The sequence below is a fragment of the Balaenoptera acutorostrata genome, chromosome 10 (genome assembly GCF_949987535.1).
Source record: "Balaenoptera acutorostrata chromosome 10, mBalAcu1.1, whole genome shotgun sequence".
Lineage (NCBI taxonomy): Eukaryota > Metazoa > Chordata > Mammalia > Artiodactyla > Balaenopteridae > Balaenoptera > Balaenoptera acutorostrata.
The window spans coordinates 74,634,823-74,646,858 of NC_080073.1; the positions used below are offsets into that span (position 1 = coordinate 74,634,823).

The 12,036-nt window shown below is 37.9% G+C and overlaps 1 protein-coding gene and 1 pseudogene across 5 annotated transcripts in view; one reads left to right on the top strand and one right to left on the bottom strand.

Moving 5' to 3' along the window:
• Window positions 1-12,036, top strand: part of BICRAL (BICRA like chromatin remodeling complex associated protein) — a 106,855-nt gene that overhangs the window by 46,455 nt on the left and 48,364 nt on the right. The window lies entirely within an intron of this gene.
• LOC103020883 (mitochondrial inner membrane protease subunit 1-like) lies at window positions 11,117-11,732 on the bottom strand (annotated as a pseudogene).

Here is a 12,036-nt window from a genome sequence, read left to right on the forward strand (position 1 = left end):
GTATCTCACTCTGGTCCAAGGTGCAGAATGTTGATGGGCTTTTCCACTGCAGTGTCAGGTTTTTTAAATTGTAAAATTCATTTCTGTTGTCCTCTACTAAGCTTGCAGAAAACTAGGTTATACTTCACCTTCCTCCCTCAGGGCATTCTTTGATAACTTTGATGAGAGTGAAGAGTATCCTTTCTGCACTGTTGAAATTGACAGCTTGCTGCTACCATCCTGTGCATCTGGCAGCACCTTCAGCATCTTTGCATTGCAAAAAAGTACAAAGTGTGTAGAAATGGCCATTGTGTGCTTAGCAAGTTTAAAAATATATTGTGAATTATATTCAGATGTTCAGAATCCCTTTGTTATTTGTTACTGGATTGAGTTTGTTTCACATGTTGAACAACTGTCCTGGACCCCAACAGTACAAGGGCTCCATGGACTGACCCCTAAAGGATCTGTGGATAGAACTGGGGAGAACTGGGGAGAGGGAGGCCTGTGAACTTGGATACAAAAAAAATTGCATGTTATTTTCACTAGACTCCAATTGAAATTTATTATTTCCTAAATCTATGAGTGAAGGCCACCAACCACAGTAGTATTAACAGTGCCTGGGAAATGTTACCAGTAGAAATATTGTTTATCACATTACATTTGCAGGTATCTTGAAAGATTACTATCTCCTAAATGATAGTAGTTACTAGACTCACCACTACATCTAGTATATTAATGCATTGATGAAGAACCACATATATAACTCTATTACAATTTTTAAATATTTTTATAACTGTATTTTAAAAAATCTTCCATATAGTCTGCATCTTGAAATATTACTCTGAGAAGGGATCCATAAGCCTCACCAGACAGACAGAAGGCACACTAGGGTTAAGAACCCTCCTCCTTCCTTTGTGGGATGATTTCTTCCTACATCTGTGCATGTTGGTGGTTGTGGGGTGATCTGCCTCAACTTCTTTCACCCCACTGTTTGCTGGGGTTAATTTTAACTGATGTGCTATAGGTCCCTCATTTTCCCTCAATGAGCATGTGTCCTGAAGCTGCCAGCTTGAGGGAGAGAATACTTTTCCAGAAATAGAAAGATTTTTTTGGGGGGGGGGGGGAGGATTTTTTTCTTTTTTATTCAAACAGAAAGTCACAAAAATTATAATCATCCTCATCAGTTCACTCAGTCCCATGTAATTAACTTTTTTTCATCTTGATCTTTTTTTAGCACTTTTATGAATTCATCAGTTTTCCATTAGAGTTCTGAAAATGCTTATTCATTCAGTTCAGCAGTATAGTCAGTTACCAGAAACCTGTACTTGTCAGAGTCTTTTCCATGAATTCCTTGAAGATGAAACCCTTTTATAGGAACATTTTTGTGAAAGCATCAGAGTACACCCAGAACTGTCTGTAAATGACAAAAGACTTAAAAATGACCACGGTTAAAGATTTGATGAAAGTTCATAATAATGCAATTGACAAGGAAATTTAGTTATTTCTGAGTTACATATTTTAAAGTAATAACTAGAATTATGACTTATAACATTATACGAGAACATATAAGATTTTTAGAAATTTCATGTAATGTCTGAAACATTTATATTAACATATTTACATACAAATAACCCAAAGAAAGTTTAGTATTAGTTGTTTTTTTGTTTGTTTGTTTTATACTGCAGGTTCTTATTAGTCATCAATTTTATACACATCAGTGTATACATGTCAATCCCAATCGCCCAATTCAGCACACCACCATCCCCACCCCACCGCGGTTTTCCCCCCTTGGTGTCCATATATTTGTTCTCTACATCTGTGTCTCAACTTCTGCCCTGCAAACCAGTTCATCTGTACCATTTTTCTAGGTTCCACATACATGCGTTAATATACGATATTTGTTTTTCTCTTTCTGACTTACTTCACTCTGTATGACAGTCTCTAGATCCATCCACGTCTCAACAAATGACTCAATTTCATTCCTTTTTATGGCTGAGTAATATTCCAATGTATATATGTACCACTTCTTCTTTATCCATTCGTCTGTCGATGGGCATTTAGGTTGCTTCCATGACCTGGCTATTGTAAATAGTGCTGCAGTGAACATTGGGGTGCATGTGTCTTTTTGAATTATGGTTTTCTCTGGGTATATGCCCAGTGGTGGGATTGCTGGGTCATATGGTAATTCTATTTTTAGTTTTTTAAGGAACCTCCATACTGTTCTCCATAGTGGCTGTATCAGTTTACATTCCCACCAACAGTGCAAGAGGGTTCCCTTTTCTCCACACCCTCTCCAGCATTTGTTGTTTGTAGATTTTCTGATGATGCCCATTCTAACAGGAGTGAGGTGATACCTCATTGTAGTTTTGATTTGCATTTCTCTAATAATTAGTGATGTTGAGCAGCTTTTCATGTGCTTCTTGGCCATCTGTATGTCTTCTTTGGAGAAATGTCTATTTAGTTCTTCTGCCCATTTTTGGAATGGGTTGTTTGTTTCTTTTTTTTTTTTTTTTAATTTATTTATGGCTGTGTTGGGTCTTAGTTTCTGTGCGAGGGCTCCCTCCAGCTGCGGCGAGCGGGGGCCACTCTTCATCGCGGTGCGTGGGCCTCTCACTACCGCGGCCTCTCCCGTTGCAGAGCACAGGCTCCAGACGCACAGGCTCAGCAATTGTGGCCCACGGGCCCAGCCGCCCCGCGGCACGCGGGATCGTCCCAGACCAGGGCCCGAACCCGTGTCCCCTGCATTGGCAGGCAGACTCCCAACCGCTGCGCCACCAGGGAAGCCCCTGTTTGTTTCTTTAATATTGAGCTGCATGAGCTGTTTATATATTTTGGAGATTAATCCTCTGTCCGTTGATTCATTTGCGAATATTTTCTCCCATTCTGAGGGTTGTCTTTTTGTCTTGTTTATGGTTTCCTTTGCTGTGCAAAAGCTTTGAAGTTTCATTAGGTCCCATTTGTTTATTTTTGTTTTTATTTCCATTACTCTAGGAGGTGGATCAAAAAAGGTCTTGCTGTGATTTATGTCAAAGAGTGTTCCTCCTATGTTTCCCTCTAAGAGTTTTATAGTGTCCAGTCTTACATTTAGGTCTCGAATCCATTTTGAGTTTATTTTTGTGTATGGTGTTAGGGAGTGTTCTAATTTCATTCTTTTACATGTAGCTGTCCAGTTTTCCCAGCACCGCTTATTGAAGAGACTGTCTTTTCTCCATTGTGTATCCTTGCCTCCTTTGTCATAGATTAGTTGACCGTAGGTGCGTGGGTTTATCTCTGGGCTTTCCATCTCGTTCCATTGATCTATGTTTCTGTTTTTGTGCCAGTACCACATTGTCTTGATTACTGTAGCTTTGTAGTATAGTCTGAAGTCAGGGAGTCTGATTCCTCCAGCTCCGTTGTTTTCCCTCAAGACTGCTTTGGCTATTCGGGGTCTTTTGTGTCTCCATACAAATTTTAAGATGATTTGTTCTAGCTCTGTAATAAATGCCACTGATAATTTGATAGGGATGCATTGAATCTGTAGATTGCTTTGGGTAGTATAGTCATTTTCACAATATTGATTCTTCCAATCCAAGGACATGGTATATCTCTCCCTCTGTTGGTATCATCTTTAATTTCTTTCATCAGTGTCTTATAGTTTTCTGCATACAGGTCTTTTGTTTCCCTAGGTAGGTTTATTCCTAGGTATTTTATTCTTTTTGTTGCAATGGTAAATGGGAGTGTTTCCTTAATTTCTCTTTCAGATTTTTCATCATTAGTGTATAGGAATGCAAGAGATTTCTGTGCATTAATTTTGTATCCTGCAACTTTACAAAATTCATTGATTAGCTCTAGTAGTTTTCTGGTGGCATCTTTAGGATTCTCTATGTATAGTATCATGTCGTTTGCAAACAGTGACCGTTTTACTTGTTCTTTTGCAATTTGTATTCCTTTTATTTCTTTTTCTCTGATTGCCGTGGCTAGGACTTCCAAAACTATGTTGAATAATAGCGGTGAGAGTGGACATCCTTGTCTCGTTCCTGATCTTAGAGGAAATGCTTTCAGTTTTTCACCATTGAGAATGATGTTTGCTGTGGATTTGTCGTATATGGCCTTTATTATGTTGAGGTAGGTTCCCTCTATGCCCACTTTCTGGAGAGTTTATCATAAATGGGTGTTGAATTTTGTCAAAAGCTTTTTCTGCATCTATTGAGATGATCATATGGTTTTTATTCTTTAGTTTGTTAATATGGAGTATCACATTGATTGATTTGCGTATATTGAAGAATCCTTGCATCCCTGGGATAAATCCCACTTGATCATAGTGTATGATCCTTTTAATGTGTTGTTGGATTCTGTTTGCTAATATTTTGTTGAGGATTTTTGCATCTATATTCATCAGTGATATTGGTCTGTAATTTTCTTTTTTTGTAGTATCTTTTTCTGGTTTTGGTATCAGGGTGATGGTGGCCTCATAGAATGAGTTTGGGAGTGTTCCTTCCTCTGCAATTTTTTAAGATTTTTAATCATAGATGTGCAGCTAGTTATTTTCAAATAAACCCTTTTGGGTATTTTTTTAAGTAGGAATATTCAGAGATGCTTTATTCTTTTTTTGTGGTAAAATATACATAACATAAAATTTACCATTTTAGCCATTTTATGTATTTGTTTGTTTGTTTATTTATTTAAAAATTTTAGCTGTGTTGGGTCCTCGTTGCTGCGTGAGGGCTTTCTCTAGTTGTGGCGAGCAGGGCTACTCTTCGTTGCGGTGCGTGGGCTTCTCATTGTGGTGGCTTCTCTTGTTGCGGAGCATGGGCTCTAGACGTGCGGGCTTCAGTAGTTGTGGTGCACGGGCTCAGTAGTTGTGGTATGCGGGCTCAGTAATTGTGGCTCATGGGCTCTACAGCGCAGATTCAGTAGTTGTGGCACACGGGTTTAGTTACTCTGCGGTCTGTGGGATCTTCTTGGACCAGGGCTCGAACCCGTGTCCCCTGCATTGGTGGGCGGATTCTCAACCATTGCACCACCAGGGAAGCCCTTTAGCCATTTTAAGTACAGTTCTGTGGCATTAAGTACATTCACATTGTTGTATAACCATCACCACCGTTTTTCCCCAGAACTTTTTCATCTTCCTCAACTGAAACTCTGTATCTTATGGTCTTTTGATAGAAAAAACTAAATTTAAATTCCAGTTCACATGGCATTTCTTAAAGTTTGAAAAAGATTTCACACTAGATAGAAGTTTATGTTTCTTAAACAGAGTTTAGAAGAGTGAGATTAATTCAGCTTCTTTAAAATTTTTGTAGAAACTGGGAAATCTTTCTTGGAGTAATATGCTACATATATATTTGCCCATATTCTTTCTTAAATCGTTTTTAAGCTTTAAAAGTTTCCTTTTATTTTCTTCTCCTTAAAAAATTGACTCATGCACACATCTTCCTTTTGAGCCTGCTTTTATAAAAGAGAATCCTCAGCATCTCTTCCTTGTAACATCATTGACTTTGTAAAATGGAATTTTGTTTAATATTGTTAGTTGTTTTTATAGGGCTTGTTTTTCTTGGAACATACCGTAAAACCAAAATATTTTGAATGTTACTCATTGACAGAGAGCAATGAGAGTCAAGAGTTTGCATGATAACTTTAACCAGATTGCTAATACTAAAGCTCAATAAAAGAAAAAGATTTTTTGTTTATAATTACTGCCATTTCAAAGTATTTTTTAAAGCAGTTCCATACATAGAAACAATAACATGTAAAAACTACACTAACACAGAGCAATGGTGTCCTATTGTATTTGAGGAAATATAAAGATCAGGCAGTTTTTATTTTTTAATAGCTTAATTATTACCATACTGTACTCTAGTAAATTTTGTGATTGTAAGATGGAAATGCAAACAGCAGTCCTTTTTCTATTTATGACCAGTATTGTGCAATAATATCCATTGTTTTTAAAAGCAGGAAAAAAACGCATTGGGAGGATTTTTCTTTTACTTCATTTAAAATGCTCTCTAAAAGAAATCCCTTTCAATTAGAAAAAAACACAAATGACTCAGTAAATCTCCATTTAATAAAAGATATCTTTTTTTCTGAATGAAACTAAAAATTTAAAAAGTGTCAAGAGCCGTTTGTGTTTCATATTTAGGTAGTTTGTTTTTATGGAGAGGATGCAAGTAAGACTTACTGTTGGCTTTCTGGTTTTTAATTCCTATTCGTAAAATTTTGGCTTAATGTGTTTTTGGTTGATGTATGACCAGGTTCATCTTCATGAGTGTTTATTTCAATGTTGGCATTGCTTCCTTTTGCTAAGTCAGCTTGTCATTGAAGCCGATTCTCTGAATGATTGATTTTTTTAGTGGAAGAAAGTAATAAATATGGCAATCAATGATTAAAACAGAAACTCACCTTTTATTTGGAAGTATAATACAAGAGTTCTTTGAAATTTAGTAGTGTAACTGAAAAGAACTGACTCATCTTTTTAGTACTTATTATTCTATGTAGTGCAGTATTGTGAATTATCACAAAGATAGTTTCAAGTTAATTTTATTTAACATTTAATAGCAATCAGGACAGCAGTATTTCTTGGTCATTTCTCAGTCATTTCCTGTTTACTGTTTTCCATAGTCATTAAAATCTTGTCTCTTATAAAATACAGTAAAGAAATTATGAAAACATTTTTGGCAGAGCATCTATTTTTCCTATACTGCAGAGTTTTTTTCTTTCCTTTAAAGGTCTAGTGTTGATGCCCTCAAAAAGCCATACATGGCTGTGCCGGAGACTTCATCTTAGACTTTTACTTCTGAGTCTTTTAATGAACACAACTTTTTTTTTTTTTTTGGCTGTGTCGGGTCTTAGTTGCAGCACGTGGGATCTTTTCATTAGGGCGTGCAGGCTTCTGTCTAGTTGTGGCGGGCGGGCTCAGTAGTTGCAGTGCGCGGGCTTAGTTGCCCCGCAGCATGTGGGATCTTAGTTCCCCAACCAGGGATCAAACCCGCGTCCCCCTGCATTGGAAGGCGCATTCTTAACCACTGGACCACCAGGGAAGTCCCTGAACACAACTATTATTAATATAATAAATTACTACTCAAGATTTCGGGACTCCAGGAGTTATTTTATGTTTATGTTCAGTGCATAAATCCCTGTTTTAAGGAGGTTTATTAAATATTAAGTGGGTTATTATGGAAGGATACACAATTATTTTGTCATATGGATCTTAAAAAATGACATTTTCATATGCCTCAGAGAGTTGAACTGTCTGATCAGGTGGGGAATCAGTTGACCTCGAAAGCCTTTTTCTCCCTGGCAGGAATGCCTGGCTAAAATACATAAGGGCCCAGCATAAGCTGGTGGATCCCAGACGATGGATGACCAGCCTGCATCCGAATCCTGTGTTTTATGATTGTGCTAAAGTGCTCCTGTTTAGCCTAGCTGAATATTCTTGGAAACCAAATGATAAGGAACTGACATCACTCCTGAAAAAGTTAGTTTTTAAGACCAAAATTTTACTTAAGTACTGAGTAAAACATGTTTATTGGGCACATTTGTATCGGGCATTGCACTAAACTCTGGTAACATGAAGATGGAACAAAATTGACCCAGCTTTCATGGAACTTGTAAGCTAATGAGGGAGTCAGAAAAGCAAAGTTTTGTCACACACATGTCAGATCTAGTAACATGTCAGACGTGCTCTAGGGATACAAATGAGCAATTAATTTTGCTTCAGGATTTTCTTAAAATTAGTTAATTTTATTTTTGGCTGCATGGGGTCTTCATTGCTGCACGTGGGCTTTCTCTAGTTGTGGCGAGCGGGGGCTACTCTTCGTTGCGGTGCGCGGGCTTCTCATTAAGGTGGCTTCTCTTGTTGCGGAGCACGGGCTCTAGGCACGCGGGCTCAGTAGTTGTGGCTCATGGGCTCTGGAGCGCAGGCTCAGTAGTTGTGGCTCACAGGCTCTAGGGTGCCCGGACTTCAGTAGTTGTGGGCTCTAGAGCTCAGGCTCAGTAGTTGTGGTGCACGGGCTTAGTTGCTCCGCCACATGTGGGATCTTCCTGGACCAGGGCTCGAACCTGTGTCCCCTGCATTGGCAGGTGGATTATTAACCACTGTGCCACCAGGGAACTCCCAGAATTTTTTTAAAAAAAAGAAGGGCAAAATCATTTTACTCAAAGTCTTAAAAGATAAGGAGGTATTGTCAGTTGACACTTGGAGATGGGCGGGAAGGTCTTTTGTCTTCTAAGTAAAGGGACAAGTGCAAAGCCAAAGAATTGAAAAAGTGGCATGATAAGTTTGGGGGACATCAAATGGTCAAGATGGTGAAGAAACAAGGGTTCCATATAGGGGAGGGTGAGGTGGGTTAAGGTACAAAATGAGGCCAGAGCCTATTGTAATGGGCCAGAATTTTAAGTTCACTAATGCCAAAAAGCCATGCAGTCTAAAAGTTGCTTGGCTTTAGGATGGGAGAATTCATTGTACTCTTGTAGCACTTTATACTGTTTTCGTTTAAATTTGGGCTCTGCTTTAGTTGGGTACAGAAGATAGGCATAATGAAGCTAATCACACAGAACAGTGGCTGATCAATGTCAAAAGACATGGTTGGTGCTTTTAGAATTCTGGGTAGCAAATCCAAAAGACAGCCCAGGGTTGTCAGAGAAAGACTCAGAGAGGTAGATTCAAACTAAGTTTTGAATAACGGATGGAATTTCAGTAGATGTAGAAGAGAAAGAAGAGCATTTCAGATAAGAAAATTGTCACCTGAACCAGGGCAGATGCTGGCAAAGTGTGCATTGTGTTTGGGGGCTAGGAGAGTGGCAGTTTGGCTAGAATGGTGTGCAGGGGAATAGTGGGAAGTAACTTTAGCCCCACTGTGTGTTCTAGGTTTAAATATAATTCTTTGTTTTCCACTTTAGATTGCTCTCCCATAGGAATAACCTGGTGTCCAAAGTAAGCATGCTTTCTTGGAAAACTGAAGTAAGTTTCAAGAAAAAGGGAATAAGCACACTTTCCCTGGTATGCCTGATCCTGTTGCAGGTCTTGCCATCGTGTGACCAACATATTGGAAAGGGTGATAAGTTCATTTCAAAAAATGTTCATTGACCACAGTGAGATACCACCTCGCACCTGTTAGAATGGCTATCATCAAAAAGACAAGGATGACAAGTGTTGGCAAGGATATGGACAAAAGGGAACCCTTGTGCACTGTTGTTTGGAATGTAAATTGATGCAGCCACTGTGGAAAACAGTACGGAGGGTCCTCAAAAAATTAAAAATAGAGCTACCATATGATCCAGTAACCCCACTTCTATATGTATATTTGAAGGAAATGAAATCACTATCTTGAAGAGGTATCTGCACCCTCATATTCATTGCAGCATTATTCACAATAGCCAAGATATGGAAACAACCTAAATGTCTGTTGTTGGATGAATGGATAAAGAAATTGTTATATATAAATAGAAATATATAGATAGTTGGATATACACATACATACAGTGGAATAGTATTCAACCATAAAAAAGAAGGAAATCCTGCTATGTGTGACTAAATGGATGAAACATAAGCTAAGTGAAATAAGTTGGACAAAGATAAACAAATACTGTATGATCTCATTTATATGTGGAATCTAAAAAAGTTGAACTTGTAGAAGCAGAGTAGATTGGTGGTTGCCAGGGACCGGGGGGTGGGGGAAATGGGGAGATGTTGGTCAAGGGGTACAAACTTTCAGTTATAAGATGAATAAGTTCTGGGGATCTAATGTATAACATGGTGACTATAGTTACCAATACTATGTTGTATACCTGGAATTTCTTGAGAGAGTAGATTTTAAATGTACTCACTATACCAAAAAAAAAAAAAAATTAACTATATGAGGTGATGGATGTGTTTGTCGTAATCATTTCACAATATAGATATATATCAAATCATCAGATTGTACACCTTAAGCTTACACAATCTTATTTGTCAATTATATCTCAATAAAACTGGCGGGCATGTTCATTGAGCTCCTGTGACGTTCCAGGCACTATTTTGAGGTTCATCGGTGAACAGACAAAGCTCTGCCCTGGTGGAGCTGACATCCTAATGTAAATATGAGTAAATACAGTAAAGAGGGGAAGGGAGAAATAAATTATTTGAGGGGAAGTAGTGGAAAGGGACTGGTACTGAAGGTGGTTGAGAGTGATGAATCCTCAAATAAGGTTTCGCCTACAGCATTTCCTTTAGTCAGATTACCAAGAAGCTACCCTTCCCCTGAGTTTGGAAAGTTGGCAGCCTAGATTTGGGTCTCTGAGCTGACCAGAGGCCCTTGTTTGCAGGTCCCATCTGCCTGCAGTTGGGGGCAGTTTCCCCAGTTTGCCTGAAATGTGCCCAAGTGTGTGCTATAACATGGGGGGGGAAAGAGTGACCAACCTCAGGGGGTCAGGGAGAAAACCCCATAGTAACCCCAGATTCCTGGTGAATCAGAATCTCTGGAGGGGGCAGGGGAGACAGATTTCCATGTTTTTAATAACTAAGTCCAGTCCATATTATTATATTATTATTATATTTTATTATATTATTATATAATTTTTATTATATTATAATTATATTATTATATTATATTATTATATATTTTATTTTATATTATTATATTATTATATTTTAATTTTATTATTATATTTAATTTAATTTATTTATTTGCCGTGTCACGCAGCTTGCAGAATCTTAGTTCCCCAACCAGGGATCGAACCCGTGCCCTTGGCAGTGAAAGCGTGGAGTCCTAACACTGGCCCACCAGGGAATTCCCCAGTCCATATTATTTTGAAGCAAATCCCAGACATCGTATTACTTCATTCATAACCTATTTCAATATGGGATCTCTAAAAGATATGAGTTATTTTTAAAAATATAACCCAAGTTTCATTGTTACACCTTAAAAAATTTTTTAACAGAATGTAATTGCAAATTTTCAATGCTGATGGACTTTGGGAAATTATAAATTTCTTTTTCAGGATTAAACTAGAAATATGTGAGTTTTAAAGGCAAGGCCTTTGGGAACACAATATTTGTATAAAATGCAGCTGCCCCACATCTATTTATTTATTTATTTATTTATTTTGAATAGCAAATAGTTTATTAGCAAGTATATGGTTTTAGTGACAATAATAAATTCACTTGAACAGAAGACAATAATCAAATCAAAAGAATAAATGCTTGCCAATCATCAGAAAATCTGTGGCCATTAGGACTGTCATGTAGAAATCCAAAATCATTGAGTCCAAATCTTAAAGAAGATACGTCCTCTTATTAGTCCATATGGAACAGGTCCACAGTACCTGGAATCTGTAGAATTCTACAGATTATCACCTTCTAACCAAACATGACCCGTTGGCACATAACTGTGGCTTTTAAATAAACCTGATGGACTATTGATAAGAATTTTGTCTCCTTCCAAACCAGTTACTCTTTTACAAATATTTGATTTTGGATCACTCGGGCTTTTTGCAATCACAATGTCACCTCTTTGGATACCATAAAAATGTCGACTAAAATTTTCTGCAAAGACGATATCTGAATTTTGAATTTTAGGCTCTATTGATGGTTCAGAACACATGACAACACCACCGAAGTATTCAAAAACATAACAAGTTATACAGCCAGACTGAATAGTATAACCAACAAGCCGAAAGGTTTTTCCCAGAACACCACGAAGGATGGTTCTGTGTAGACTCTGCCACCATTGGCCATATGTCTTTTCAACAATACATTCAATTTTTCGGGTAGTTGCAGGGCTTCCAGAAAAAAACATCTAAAGCATGTCTCAAAACATATATAGGTGATCCATGGTTTCAAGATTCCTCTAGCCCCAAAGAAGTGCTTGCCCAGCACTCAGGTGGCTCTTTCTCCACAGCTGCCCTACATCTAAACCCTGGATATTTATTCAGTATTTATTATACCTGTTTATGTGCTATTTGCTGGGGATATGAAGATGAATGTGACAAGATTCCTGCTTTTGATGGTAGCACTGTAATATGTTTTTTACTGTAAGCTTCTAGAAGGTAGTCTGTTAGTAACATTTAGATTTGAAGTCAGTCTTTTAGTCCACTATACTT